The 15,903-nt window shown below is 33.6% G+C and overlaps 1 pseudogene; it reads left to right on the forward strand.

Annotated features, from left to right (window-relative positions):
- Positions 1-15,718, forward strand: part of LOC109075542 — an 80,524-nt pseudogene extending 64,806 nt beyond the window's left edge.
- The last annotated feature ends 185 nt before the right edge of the window (positions 15,719-15,903 follow it).

The following is a 15,903-nucleotide window of genomic DNA, read 5'->3' on the forward strand; positions in this document are numbered from 1 at the left end:
AATCCGGGCAGAAGAAGTAGTTCATCCGGGTACTTTCACCTACTGTGTTTCAAATTTGTGAATTTGGACATACTACTTTCCTCACATACTGTTTTTCACATACTATATAGTAGGGAAGTATGCTATTTCGGACGCAGCATGTTGTTTTGTTGAGCGCATACCCTCACTGACTGAATTCTCTACTTTAACGCTGTTGCCGTGGGTTGTTTTTCATGTCTGCGAGTTGAAGCGACCCCAATAACATGATATTTAGCCCCTGGAATGCAAATGCAAAAAACCTGGCAACCCTGTGAATTCTCTCATCATAAACAATGAAGTGCAGATATGAATACATTCATTTCGCAGCTTCGGTGACCCCGCAAAAATGTGTATTTTACCCCCTGGAACGTGATTTGTACCGGTGGACCCCCTTGGGCTAGTTTTGAGAAGCAGTTGGGAGGGTTTTATTGTAAAAAAACCTGGCAACCTTGTGAATTCTGTGCATTTGTCATAAACAACAAAATGCAGATATGAATAGATTCATTTCGAAGCTTCGGTGATTATAACAGTTTTATTTGCAGATATGAATAGATTCTAACTAGAACTAGACTAAGTTTGTCTGTGTAGCCAGAATATGACGTGCCGTCTTCATTTACAGAAGTCTCTCTCTTCCTCAGTTTGTAGAGGGATCCAAGCACAAAAACGACACCGTGATCATGTTCCTGTCACCTGCGGTCAACGAGTCTCAGTTCTTCAGGACTTACGTGCAGCTCGATGACCTCCAGACGGAGCTGACGCCGTTCGAGTATCACCCCGACCCTACATTCGATCGTCTCAACAAGACGGTTATCACCGAGAACAGCATGATCATCGTCACTGTGAGTATCTGCATGAAATCTCATTCAGGCCGGGGGTTTTCATGCTCGTCAACGCTTTTTTGGTGTGTCTCAGGGTCGTGGTTTTTCTAAAGCGATGACGGCGAAGGAGGCGCAGGCGTTTGTGGGAGACGCCCCGTGTAACGTAAACACATTACAGGATGAGAAATTATTCCTGGACCCGCCCTCAACCGCACCCAGCGCTCGATCCAAGAGACAGAGGAGAGACACCGGCTCCGACCCGCTGGACCTGGTGGTGAGACAACAACATCCTTCCATTATTTCTACCTTCCTTCAAGCCTCATATTTATTCATCCATTCACATATTTATTGGTTTCTATTTATTTTTTTATAAATAGTTATTTAATATACTTTTTTACTTCCAGAGAAATAAATGTGTGTGTGTATATATATATATAATTTATATATCTATAAGTCCATCTATCACTTATCTGGTCTGTCCAATTATGTATCTATTAGTCCATCCATCAGTGTATTTATATTTGATCATGTTATTTATGACAAAAAATAGTATTTGCACCTATTTATGGTGCATCTATCCACACATTTGTTTCTTTACATTCTGTTTTTTTTCTAAAAGAGTATTGTAAACTAAAATAAAAGTGTAAAAAATATACATTATACATTATTTTTATATATATATTATATATATTATATATATATATATCCATTAATCCATTTATCTTTCCATTTCACTTAATTAATTTATTAGATATACATTTTTATATTTCAGAAAATATCTGATTTTTTTATTCATATAGTCACCGATCCATCTTTTGTGTTTTTATACTTTTTTTTATGTTTTTATCTCTATCCATCCATCATTCATCCACCTATTTATATTTATTTGTTTATTTATATAATCATATATCCATCTGTCCATTTTGTCTGTTTATCCACTTATTCATCTGTTTGCTGAATATTTATTTTTACATTTATTTATTGATCAATGTTGGATATCATGATATTGATATCCACACGGTTTTTCGTGTTATTTCTTTATTATCCTCAATTTTTTATTTGTTTGTATATATATAAATGTATATATCCTCCAACACATATTTTTTCATTCATTCATTCAATCATGCATTCATTAATAATTTTATGTATGTATCCATTCAAGGAATCATTATCTTTTATTTATCCATCCGCCTGTTTATTTATTTAATTTATCTAATCATCTGTTCACACTTTTTAGATCATTATTAGGTTGCTTCCATCATCCACATATTCATAGATACTGTATGTATCTCATCCATCCACCCATCAGTTTATACATCAATGGTGTTTTTCTGTCATCCACTTTTATCTATTCCATTCGTTTATCTATCCACCCAACACACTCTCTCACTCTCTTTCTCTCTCTCATCTCAGATTAAGTTTGGTAATGGGCAGTGGTTGGTCGGCTCAGTTCTGGTACGAGAGGAAGTACAGTCTCCCCCGCTGCCCATCATCATCCCGCGGTGGTCGTTCCCATGCTGCTGATTATCGCCATCTCCGTCGTCTGCTACAGGTTAAAAAGAAGAACTGCACTTCCCACAGTGCCCTTGATCTGTTCGTCCTGAGAGAACGTGTCATGTAATGAATTTGTGACGTTCATCTGATTTCATCTGTGTGTAGGAGGAAAGAGACCAGCAGGCAGAGCGAGGGAGTACGAGAAGTGAAAAGCATTCAGCTGGGAGAATCTGGAATTCTAGGAGAGTGGTCGTGACCGCTGCAAAAAAAGAGTTCACAGGTCACACGTGGCACACATAAATCCCGTAAACCATGGCAACAGATTGATTTAAGACCCTACTCTAAAAACTAGTATGACCTCAATAATTGACTAGTTGGTTGTTAGATGACTGCCATCACTCATTCCTAGTATCTATTATCTATCTTTTCTACTTTTTTTTATTTTATCAGTAATTTATCTGTTCTTAACATATTATTTCTGTATTTATTACTTAATTATACAATTATTTATTAATATTAAGTAATCAATACTATATCATAATTATTAATTAATTTATATTAATTTATGAATTAATCAGTTGTTTATCTATTATTTGTTTATTATTCCCTCATTCATCAACCTATGATTTTATTTATTTATGTTATGATTTTTTTATCACGTTATATGGCTGTTTATTTGTCTTTCCACTATTATTTCATTTATCTATTATCTAGCAGACCATGATATTTATTTATTTATTTGTCTATCTATCCATCCACTTTAATATATTATCAATAAATCTATTAGTTTCCTATCTTAACAAACAAAAAATGTAATTTACAGTTGCTTATCTGGTCCATTCACATTTTTTATTATTTATTTATTACTTTTTATTTTTCAATTAATCCATTATTTATCTATTGTTGTACTTTTTTATTATTTTTTATCCATCAGTTTTGATCTTTCTCATTCGTGTTTGTCTATTCTTAGCAACAAAATAAATAAATAAATAATATAATTTTTTATATTATATATATATAAATTATATTTATTGATTTATTTATTTTGGTTGCTAAGATATACAAAACAGGAATGAGAAAATAAAAACAAGTATCAGTTCAACCTCGCTCCCTCCCTCAACCCCAAAAAAGTGTGTTTTGATATGTGTACTAATGAAAAACAATCTTTCACATCTAGGATCTTTGAGCTGGTCTTTAATTCTAAATCTGGTTTTTAAAACTCAATCTCGCAGAACTGTCTGATAAGTTGAAGTGTCCGAGTTTGAAGCCAACACGTCATTAAACGTTGGGCGTTGTCCATTTCCTGTGCAGATCTGATGATCGAAATGGAGGACCACAGTAACGACATCAGCGAGGGCCGGATCCCGTTCCTGGACTACAAGACATACACAGAGGTGCCGCGTCTTCTTCCTGCCCTCGAAGGATGGCGCCAACGACGTCATGATCACCGGCAAAACTTGGATATCCCAGAAGATCCCGCAGGGGCTACGGTCACCCAGGCGCCTGAACCAGTTCTCCAACCTCCTCAACAGCAAAACTTTCTCTATCAATGTATGAAAACACCACACACAAACTGTAATTATTGATCCAGATTTAAAGAATCTTCAACATACTCAACTTAAACCCATCTGTGCAGTAATAATTTAATAATAGCAGGAAAGGTCAGCAGCAAATTCATATTTGAGGATAATTGTCGAAGGGTTCTCATCAGAAACAACACACATCAGTGATGAAGCCTTTAGACATTGCCTCCATTATAACCGAATGGCTCTAAAACGGCCCCAGAGGGACTCCAATGCAGACTCCTGCGCTCTCATTAAAGTCTTTATATTCATGGCACAAAACACAAGTAAACATTTAAATCTAATGACCACACGTGCACGTCATAAACAAGCACCATCAGTGTTTTAAGGACTGGCCTGGTAATTATCTCCCCAGTGTTTAAATCGTTACCCCTCCACACACAAAAGTGAATCATTACAGGGACAGTAACAAACAAAATATCATTAGAGTATAACAAGATGCTTGTTTAAGAATGTAAATCTGAATGCTGCACACTTTTTATCACAATTAGTAAACAGTGATCTCTCTGTGTGCAGTTTATCAGAACGCTGGAGGGCCGTCCGGATTTTAACGCCAGGGCCAAAGTGTATTTCGCGTCTCTGCTGACTGTAGCGCTTCACGGTAAAACTGGAGTATTACACAGACATCATGAGGACGCGTTCTGCTGGGACCTAATGGAGGATTACGTTCACAAGCAAGAACCCTAAACTGTTGCTCCGCAGGTGAGATGCCGTCTGATGCGTTCGGCGCTAAGCTAAGGATCTGATGCATGTTGTACAACAATGGCAACGTTTTTCAAAAATTGGTTACTCTGTAATCTGGATTGGCTGGCCTTTACGCAACTTTGTGAAAGCCAGGGGTGAATATATGCTTTATAAGTTAGTCAGGAATAGTGTTATTTTAGTTGTATTTACATACTTGTGCAGTATTTATAATAGTCAGAATTAGTTTTTTATAATTACATATTGTTTAAATCTTTTTTATTAATTTCAGTTTCTCTCCATGATTATAATACAGTGATACATAATTTATTCATGTATTATATGGATTTGCAGTAATAAGGTTTTGCCTTAACTGTAATGAAATAATGAAATGAAAAATTTCCAATAATGTTTATCTTGATCCTAGAAACCCACTTTTTTAAATAATTTTATAATATAATATATTATTTATTACTTACATTTAAGGTCATTTGAATAGATTCTCTTTATTTATACCGTACAGTGATTTTTTTTTTATAATTGACATCCTTATATATTATATTTTGTTATATATTATAATACCGTCGACCCATGATTCTCGTATTATACTTCAATCGATATTATATATATTATAGATATATATATATATATAGAGATATAGTATATATATATATATATATATAGCAAATGTATAATTTATCATATTGCGTGTTGTAGTGGATATGATTTTGCTTTTTAAATTAATGAAAAAAATGTATTGTCATTCATTGTCAAATTAATTTTCTTTTCTTTATTGTCATAAAATTATGTTATAGTGAAAACTAATTTTAACTCCAATTTTTAGCTCCTAACAAATGCTGTTTTTTCTTTGTGTAAAAATATATTTAATTTTCTGGTGTTTTGATTTTGGAGCAGGTTTTGACAGGGTGTTCCCAAGCCATAACTAGTCACTAGATTTCTCATATGAAGTTTGTTTATGAGGTTTGTGGCACTGAATCATATATAATATGATATATATTCAAAATATTAAAAGTTTTAGTTTGAGACAGTTAAAGACAAGCACACATCCTCAAGTGTGACTTTGAAATAGATGGTTATTAATTTTGGATGGACCTCTAAATGTCACATGAAGCATATCATGTTAGTCAAATTCTCGACATGAAAAACACAAAGCTCACTGTCCCCAAAGCCCATCCGCAGGGACAGGAACTCTCCAGCACCATGTTCACATGCTGTTTGATTGTCATAGCTGGGTGTGATGCTAATTATCGTTGTTTGTTATTGACTCAGATGAGTGTTGAAGTCTTGATTAGAGCAGCAGGGCCGCTGGGGGCCGTGCGTTACACAGATCTTAGCACAGTTCAGGGCCGGTTTTTAAAGCAGAAACCACTTCAAATCACTGTGATTGTACGGGCCTCAAGTGACTTGTCGCTTTCATTAACAGCCAGCAACCGCAACACAATAAAATCCATCTGTGTTCAATAAATAACTGTGTTTATTATTAATAATAATCATAATAAACAATTATTCTGCCATGTAATCTAGTTCATTAGCCTGACAGCTTGCTGTCTAGCAACTTGTTGTGTTAATATAGTGTTTAACAGATCAGATTGGATATTTCAGAGATTTTATAATACAATAAAAAATAATTTTAGGTGGTTTGCAGAGGAAAAAGCATCAGTGTTTTAGAGTAGGGATTCCCAAGCTTGTTCTGTCAGAATTATTTTGTTTGTTTGTTGTTTTTCATTTTATTGTTGTTTATTATTTATTAATTGTTTTAAAATGTATTTTTTTTATTTTTATATAAAATTGTTCATTTTTTATGATATAATAATTAATTTTTCTTTTTTATAATTGAATTAAATATTAACTATGAAGTGAATATTAGTAAGTGTGTGCAAATGTTTTTATATAAAGGTAATCTTTTTTATTTTATTGTTTTAAACTGTTTAATGATTTTTATGTGAAATTCTGTATTTAATATGATTTCTATATAAAATTTTGTTATTAATTTTATAATTTTATAGTTTTATGATTTAATGCATTATTAGCTTTTTTTTAAGCAATTCATGAACTCCATTTTCATTTTTTTTTATTAATTAATTTATTATTTTTTATATAAAATTTTATTTTTATATATAAAAATAATATATACATTTTATTTAAAATTATGTTTTCATGTTTACATTTTTATGATTTAATTCATGATTAGCTTTTCATTATCTCACGAGCTCCAGTTTGGCAAACAGTGAATATTAATTATTGTGTGTGTGTGTGTGTGTGTAGGTCTGAAACGGTGGTGGACAGGATGCTGAGTTAACTGGATGTCCATCTGTCTCTATCAGTGTCTTGAAGGTAAAATATAAACATGAAATACATTCATAAAGATTCACTCATATTTCAATGCATCGGATTTTAACGATCAAGTCAAATCTTGACCTGGAAGCTTCATCTTTTAGGAAGTTTTACACAACTTCAACACCTTTAATTTCATATTACATAAGATTGATTATTAGTAGTATTTTAAGGTCTTTTAGGGTTTGGTTTTGTGATGATAATGGTGAAGTGGCGTCTGTTCTTCATCTGCATGAATCAGCCCTTCAGTCGCTCACACACTTGAACTGTAGATTCTTCAGAGCCTTCAGAGTTCAGCTGGAGGAATGGTTGTCTGTGTCCGAGGCCGTGTTAATGTGCTGCTGTTTGTTCAGGACACCGCCGGAGAGCCGCTCTACAAACTCTTCAGAGCCATAAAGCACCAGATTGAAAAGGGGCCGGTGGACGCACAGCTCAAGAAAGCCAAATACACGCTGAATGACACTGGCCTCCTCGGAGATGACGTGGAGTACATTTTGCTGGTGTGTGTGTTTGTTTAGATGTTTTCTATAAGACCCTCTGGGAAATTCCCACATTCAGAAGTCCTAACTACAGCCTGACGTGATTTGGTCAGAAAGAAATGGGCATGGAGTTCCCTCACTTCAATTTTTTGATTAATTAAAAACAAAAACAAAAAAATTAATTTAGTGCTTAATTAATTTTATGTCTTCTTTATGCATTTTAACTACATTCAATTAAATTTAAGATAACACATTCATATAATTTCCTACAGTTTAATTAATAAAGAAGCAGGTTGAATAAATAAGCGAGAACAATATAATAATAATAATAATAATAATAATAATAATATAACAATGTAATAAAACTAATTCATATCTATATAATTTGTAAAATATGTTAATATCAAATTATATAGATGTATTTTCAATTTATTGTAAACATGTATGATATTTGTCATTTATACATTACAAATATAATATAAATAAAATGATTATATACATGTATATTGTATAAATAAATCAATTGAAATTCTATGTTTAATTTATTAAAATATATAATTTAATATTTATAGTGTTTATTTATATATATACTTTAAATAGTTTAAACAAGTAAAAACTAAATAATAGTAATCTAATAATATAATAAAATAAAAAATTATTCATTTTTATTTCAAGAATTTCTTTTATAAAATTATAAAATTAGAAATATATACTTTTTATTTTATTAAATTATAGATAAATTTTTATATATAAATGTATTATATAATTTAAATTATATTTCTAACTTTTATTATTAATATTTATATTTTGTTAAATATTATGTGTATATAATTTAAATATTTGTATTTAAATAAGCTATAAATAAATACATTTTATTATTTATATATTTAATATAAATAAATAGCAAATAAATGTTGTCATAAATTTTCACGTTCATCCCACAAATAATAAGTGTGAAAATGACTAAAGGAACAACTATTCGTTAAACAAATTTAAGCCAACTAATATGATTCATATGTGTTGGTTTCTCTACCCAATTTTTTTTAAAATGACAATGCAATGAAAATCTTAAGAAATTGTTATCGGGACGTACCAAAAATGAAAGTATCATTATTGCACTTGTCAGGAAAGAAAGTTTTATCCATGCATTCCTAGATGTTTAATATTAATGTTTATTATATCTCTTCATCTCTAATCAGATGTAAAAAAAAATATATACAGCCACTTTATTTTCACATTATTTTATCAGAAAACTGGTGATGATGGGAAATTGATTTTGTCCCTTCATGAATGAGCAGTATTTTCTAGGATGTTCAGAGCGTTTGTATGAGTTTGCTGTGTGACCCCAGACGCTGCAGGTGCTGGTTCAGGGCGAGGGGCCTGACATCACCCCCGTAAAGGTGCTGAACTGTGACACCATCTCTCAGGTGAAGGAGAAGATCATCGAGCAGGTGTACAAAAACCTGCCGCACTCTCAGAGACCCAAAGTAGACAGCGTCACCCTCGGTGAGTGAGCGCACGCGTTTAATCGCTCATGATTCCACATCCAGCACAGCGCTTCTTCATCCGCACGTGTTCTGGTCTCTTGCACAGAATGGCGGCCCGGTTCCACGGGACAGATCCTGTCAGATCTAGACGTGACGTCGCAGAAGGAGGGCAGATGGAGACGTATCAATACGTTGGCTCACTATAACGTGAGCGCATCCAGGATGCTTTAACCTAAAATGCTGATGTGTTAAAAACACAAGTGTCATTTTCTCTTCTTAAACGTGACTTTTGTGTGTGTTTTTTTTTTTATTTTAGTTATGTTGTAATGCAGGTGTTGTTTTTTAGAGTTTTGAGCACACAGAGGTGTTATGAGAAAAATATTGTTATAAATGTGGAGAGTGTGTTTAAGTCTGCTCTCTAAGTGTGATCTGTGACTCCCGCTCTGACAGATGCGTGGTTCATACACTCTCTTCACCTCGACTCACAGGAAACGCCCTGCTGGAGGATGATAAAGTTTTTCACCTGGTGCGACCGGCCGATGAGCTGGACGAGATGAAGTCCAAGAGAGGCAGTATAAAGGACAAATCCATGACCAAAGCCATCACAGAGATATATCTGACCCGACTGCTCTCCGTCAAGGTACTGACCTCCTCTTCTCACTGAATGAGCTGCTCCTTTAGAAGAAAATAATATTTGACTTGCATACTTTGTTGGTAAATCATGAAGGGAGGAACGTGATTGGATCAGGGTTATTAATGTTAATTAAAACTAAAACCTGAAAGAAAATTGTTAACGGAAACTAAATATGTCAATTGAAATAATAACTAAATATAAAGAACTTACACATATTTATTTCAGCTAGTTATCAAGGCATCATTTCATTTGTACTAAAATAACTCAAACTAAAGCAATAAATAAAAATTAAATTAAACTAAAACTAAAATAAAAAAATAAATAAAAATACATAATAAAATGTAATTCATAGTATTAAGAAAAAAATATATTAGTATATCAGTTATGCTAAAATAACACTGGATTTTATCCAGATTTGTTTGGATTGTGAAATCTATGATATTATTGTTTTTTTGTTTTTTTTGTGGTTTTATGTACTTCAGGAGAAAAGATGTTTTAGAGACAAAATTATTATGTAAATAAAAACTTTAAATGTGAAATATTAAAATTGGAAAAATATTTTAAAACAATGATAAAATGTATATAAAATGCATGTCAAAAGCAACATTGCATAGGCAACTGAAGAGTGCCACTTAATAAAATGAAGAAATAAAAGATCAGTTTAATAATGAAAATGAATTACCCTTCAAACTGATAACTAAATCAACATTTAAAACTTGAAGTTGTTTAAATTTTACTTATCTGTTTATGTTGAATTATTTTTTGTTTGTATTTTTGTTTTTTGTTTATTTTTTTGTGTATTTATTTATTCATTTATTATTTTTTTGAGAACATATAATTTATATAAATATATTATTGTTACATTATTGAACAAACTTTGTTTACAAGTTTGTAAAAAGTATGAGAAATAAATTTGATTCTCTAAAGGCGTGTACATTTATCTTGTATTATGCATCATTTCAACAGATAACCATTTTTAAAAAGTCAGTCCCCTGATTAAGAAATTATTTTAGCTGTGTACATTTTGATGGAAGATGAAAACGGTGCATAATCAGTTTTGACTTATGATTTAATGTTGCTGATGAGCAGTCCAACTCTACAGCAGTATTTAATGTGGGAAGTGTGTCGTATAATTATTGTAACCTCCATAAACCTCTAGGAACTCTTGTGAGTGCTCGCATGTTCTCTTAACTCACAACGTGTAAATCTAATTGTGTTGATTGGTTCGTCACATGTCCTTGTGTCAGAGGCCCGTTCGCAGTAAAAGTGGGCGATTAGAGGCTAATTACCTCACAAGTCTTTCACCTTGTACAGGAGTAATTCTGTCAGTGCTGACAGACACAAGGTGTAGTGGAGATGAGAAGCGTGTAACTTCACCTGTCAGGCCGATCAAAGCATGAAAACATCCATGTGTGACTGTCAGTGACCCAGCAGCCTGACGTGTGAAGAAATCAGATGGTTTTCTGCGGGGTTTTTTTTTTTAAGATCTGTGTTATGTTTCAGGGCTCAGGTCTTATAACATGTATCAAGGGTTTTCAACCATTTTTGTCACCTGAACCTCAAATAATTTACTTGAAAGTGATGTTAACATTTATAAAAACAGATTTTTTGTTATATATATAACCCAATATAATAACAATATAATTATATTAAAACATTTAAAATTACATATAAATAAAAATGTACATAAATGTTTGTGTGTGTGTGTGTCTATATATATATATATATAGATATTATATATATATATATATATATATGTATATATATATATATATATATATATGTATGTACTGTATATAGATAGATAGAGACACACACACACACACACACCACACACACACACATATATATATATATATATATATATAATATATATATATATATATATATATATAAAATGTTTATATTTAAAAAATGTTTTTATTTTTTATGCACTTTATGTACTTTGTATGTTGTGTGTGATTGTGCGTACATATATATTTTTTTTTTTTTATATATGTTTTTATTTTTTATGCACTTTATGTACTTTGTATGTTGTGTGTGAGATTATAAAATATTCCACACAAAAAAATTAACTAATAAGAAATAAATACATTTGAAATAAATAGAAATAAATAAATAAAATATTCATTAACCTAGGTTCATGGCATCAAATTCTGCGAAAGTTTTTTTTTTTTTTTCTCCCACGAAAGCTCAGGGCAGTTATAGAGAATTTTAGTGATAACTGTGAGTTAGAAGAATCATTTTACGCATAAAAAAAACACTTACAGCACTCTTAAAATGAAGTGCTAAACTCTAATCACCTTGTTTTTTGTGTCTGTGTGTTTTCAGGGTACGCTGCAGCAGTTCGTGGATGATTTCTTTCGCAGTGTGCTCTGTTCTGGCACCAGCGTCCCGCCGGCGGTTTTAAATACTTTTTAGTATTTTTTTATGATTAATGGATTAGAAAGGAGAACGTAGATGAGGAAACCATACACATCTGGAAGACCAACAGGTGGGAGAGAGTGTGCGCGTGTTGTGCTAGTCACCAGCGGCGTCTCTGCTCTTCTCTCGAGAGACCGTTCGGCAAATGCTAATGCCAGCGCCGCATTCATTTATTCCACCTGATGTGCTGCCGCGGGTGCGGCGTGATTGACAGCTGCTGCTGAGATGTGAATAAATGTGACAAGCAATATCATCACTCCAGCAGCTTCACCAGCGATTCTATTAAATATAAAACCTGCTCACAGCCAAACAAACACCTTAATTACATCCCTGCTTCATTTAATTGTTCTGTCATTATACACCTTTTTTTCTCTCTCTACTGTTTCTCTTCAGAGATGCGACTAGCCAATATATATTCCAGAATCAGTCATCTGAACGAGGTTTTTTTTTTAAACCGGCTCACAAGAAACAAAAGCCAAGAGCTGTTTAATAAACTGTTTTGAAATTCTAGAGCCGTCTGTCCGTGTTCATGCTCCGACGGAGTGAGTATTGAGGGGCGGATTGAGTGAATTATTTGCTCTGTAAATTTGTAAATGTGAGTTTATGCGCCAACCGCAGGAAAGACTGAGTATAAAATGGATTAAATACATAATTAGCGTTGTTTGCGAAGGAGAGCATCGCTGTTGCTCATCCCGAGGGTAAGAGATTTAAACAAACCACTGACTGTGATTATTAAACTCTGCCGCATAATTTGACCTGTTTGACATGAACGATTCCTCAAATTGTACAGTTTGTTCAAGAGAGGCGTGCTGTTAACTTTACTCACTCATCAACTTATGGTTTTTGACTAAAGCATGATTAAACGTTTAATTAAAATTTTGACCTTCACTTCAAAATTTACTAATGAACAGTATTGTTCTTTTTATTATGTGTGTGTGTGTGTGTGTGTGTGTGTGTGTGTGTGTGTGTTTGTGTGTGTGTGTGTGTGTGTGTGTGTGTGTGTGTGTGTGTGTGTGGGTTAAAAAATAAAACATATTAAACAAAAATATTGACGACTTCAGAATTGACTATTTCTTTAAATATATATATATATATATAGTCAATTCTAAATATACAGTATATACTGTAGTAGTTGACATGGAGTGACAGCAGTGACATGCTATATTTAATAAGTTTTAAAATATATATATTAATTTGAAAGATTATATGGAATAACATTATTATATACTTGACTTAAATTGAACATGAAAATTACTTTTTCCGAACCAAGGCTGCTGAAGTTTGAAACTAAATGACTAAAATTACTGTATGCTTTGTTGCAAGAAACCTTGAATATATGAGTGAAGTATTTCATATTCACAGCCGCTTTAATTTTCATCCGCCTCTCTCCGCAGTTTGCCGCTGCGTCTTTCTGGGTGAACATACTGAAGAACCCTCACTTCATTTTTGACGTGCATGTGAGCGAGGTCGTGGACGCCTCTCTGTCTGTCATCGCTCAGACCTTCATGGACGCCTGCACAAAAACAGAGCACAAACTCAGCCGGGTAAGTGTTTGAGAATCAGCCACAGACAAACCAACCCAGAAACACATCATTTATCGACTTGCTCTCTCTCTCTCTGTCGCCTGCAGGATTCTCCCAGCAACAAATTACTCTATGCAAAGGAGATCTCCACCTACAAAAGGATGGTAGACGAGTAAGTGCTCCAGTATGCGCAGTCTCAGCCTCCAGCCGGACGCCCCACAGATGTTTTACAGACTGTCTGATGCATGTTGTGCACAAAAATGCCAAGAACTTTCTCAGCATGATCTGATTTACTGGCTTTATGCAATATCTGGGAGTCAGAGCGACAGGTTTTTAGCAGTCCTCTGGGAAGCTAAGTTGTGTTTATGTTCCCAGGCGGATACATTGAGCATTTCTGAAGTAGAACTAGTCTGCTAAAGTTTAAACGCATCAAATCTTTTAAAGTGATTCTTGATAATCTTTGTGTTTGAGACACTTTAAATAAGATATACTTAGATACACAACAGTATATTCTGCTGTTTTTGTGTTTTTAGATTTAAATGCAATTTAAGAGACAGGTAGAGACCTTCTGACTGATACTGTATGTGAAGCAGTCAACCCTGTTCATAGTAGGTGTTTTTAGCTGCAGTTTGGATCAGACGTCTCTTGTGTTTCTCCACAGGTACTATAAAGGAATCCGGCAGATGGTGTCAGTCAGTGACCAGGAAATGAACACACATCTGGCTGAAGTGTCACGGGTGAGTGAGTGATGGGCTTTCTGTGATTTTTAGGGAAAATTAACAGATTTTTTTTTTTTTTTTTAAAATTAGCTGTTTGTTGTTTTTTTATTATGGAGATGTTTATTTAATTTTATTATGGAATTTGTAATTTTAGAGAAAAAGCCAAACTTGGTAGACTTCGAAAATAAATACAATTTGTTGATAATTATGAGATTGTTAAATATGTATATAAAAATAAATAATTAAAAAGTAACAATAAAAAAATAATGAATCAATAATAATAGATAAATACATAGCAATAAAATAAATGTTTACAAAGATTTTAGAAAAGCTGACACAACATTAAAAGCTGAATGCCATATTTTTCACATTAGATCCATGTAAACGAGAAGTTGAGAGTTCCATCGAGATAATGTCCAACAAATACACAGTCCAGGTTTATTAATGTTTGTTTTTCAGTCACACACAGACAAACTGAACACACAAGTGGCTCTTCATCAGCTCTACCGGTACGCCAGCAAATACTACGATGGGGTGAGTGCACACACACACACACACACACACACGGGTAACTGACATGAAGAACTGACAGCAGTGACATATACAAGTATTTTGACCTTAAGCTTTTAAGCTTTTCTTTTTTTTAATTAATATGCAAGTTGTTTTACATTAATTGAGACTATATGGGAAAAAAATTAATTTGTCACACAGCAGGACCATTTAAATAAACAGTTAAAAGATGAGGGGGAAAAACATCAGATGGATGGATGGATGTATAGATAGTTGTATAATGTGTGTGTAGTGAAGGCTCATGGTCGCTGTCTGTCTCTGTAGATCATCATGTCTCTGGATGGAAGATCCTGCTGCCCAGAGTAAACAGTTTACGCTGAGACTGCAGCAGATCGCCGCAGCGCTGGAGAAAAAAGTGACTGACCTCTAACCCTGTCCGAACGAACGCTCTCAGTGTGTATTTAGCTCATCACTATAATCAGACGTTCAGTTTCTTTCTGTGTAGAGACAAAGGTTTTAAGAATCGTATTCTATATTTTTTTTTAATGTGCCAGTCTTTATGCAGAAAGCTTTATAAGAGAAAAATAACGTTTTAAATAGACGGCCTTGTTTCAGTTGTTTTTAAAGCTTCTCTGTGTGTGTGTGTGTGTGTGTGTGTGTGTGTGTGTGTGTGTGTGTGTGTGTGTGTAAAAGGATGCCTATATTTTGACCAAAAGGGAGCAGCCCATGACCCTGCAGTGTGTGTGAGCAGGGGGTGTGCCTACGGTGAGGTCACATCTGGTCTCGTCCAATCAAAAGCAGCTGAAGGCGACCGCAGGATTTGCATGGGATGTGTTCGGAACAGCATACTAGCATATTACCCCTACTACTTCTGCAGTATGTACTGTTAATGTGCAGGGTGCCAAAACTTTTACCACTGTTGGGTACGTTTTCATGGACAGATCCATGCTGAAATGTGACCACACCTTAACACAAGTGAGTTACACTGCACAAAGTACTACAGTATATCCCACAATGCGAATACACTCATCTTGATCTTCCATTTCCAGCATGATCTAATATATTATTAACATCTCCTTTTTAACTTATTGTTTGAATCAAAAGTTGAGACATTTCTACACAAAACAGTGTGTACTGCACTGCAGTATGCTAGTATGTTATTCCAAACATATCAGTTT

The sequence above is a fragment of the Cyprinus carpio genome, chromosome A25 (assembly GCF_018340385.1).
Source record: "Cyprinus carpio isolate SPL01 chromosome A25, ASM1834038v1, whole genome shotgun sequence".
Taxonomy (NCBI): Eukaryota; Metazoa; Chordata; class Actinopteri; order Cypriniformes; family Cyprinidae; genus Cyprinus; species Cyprinus carpio.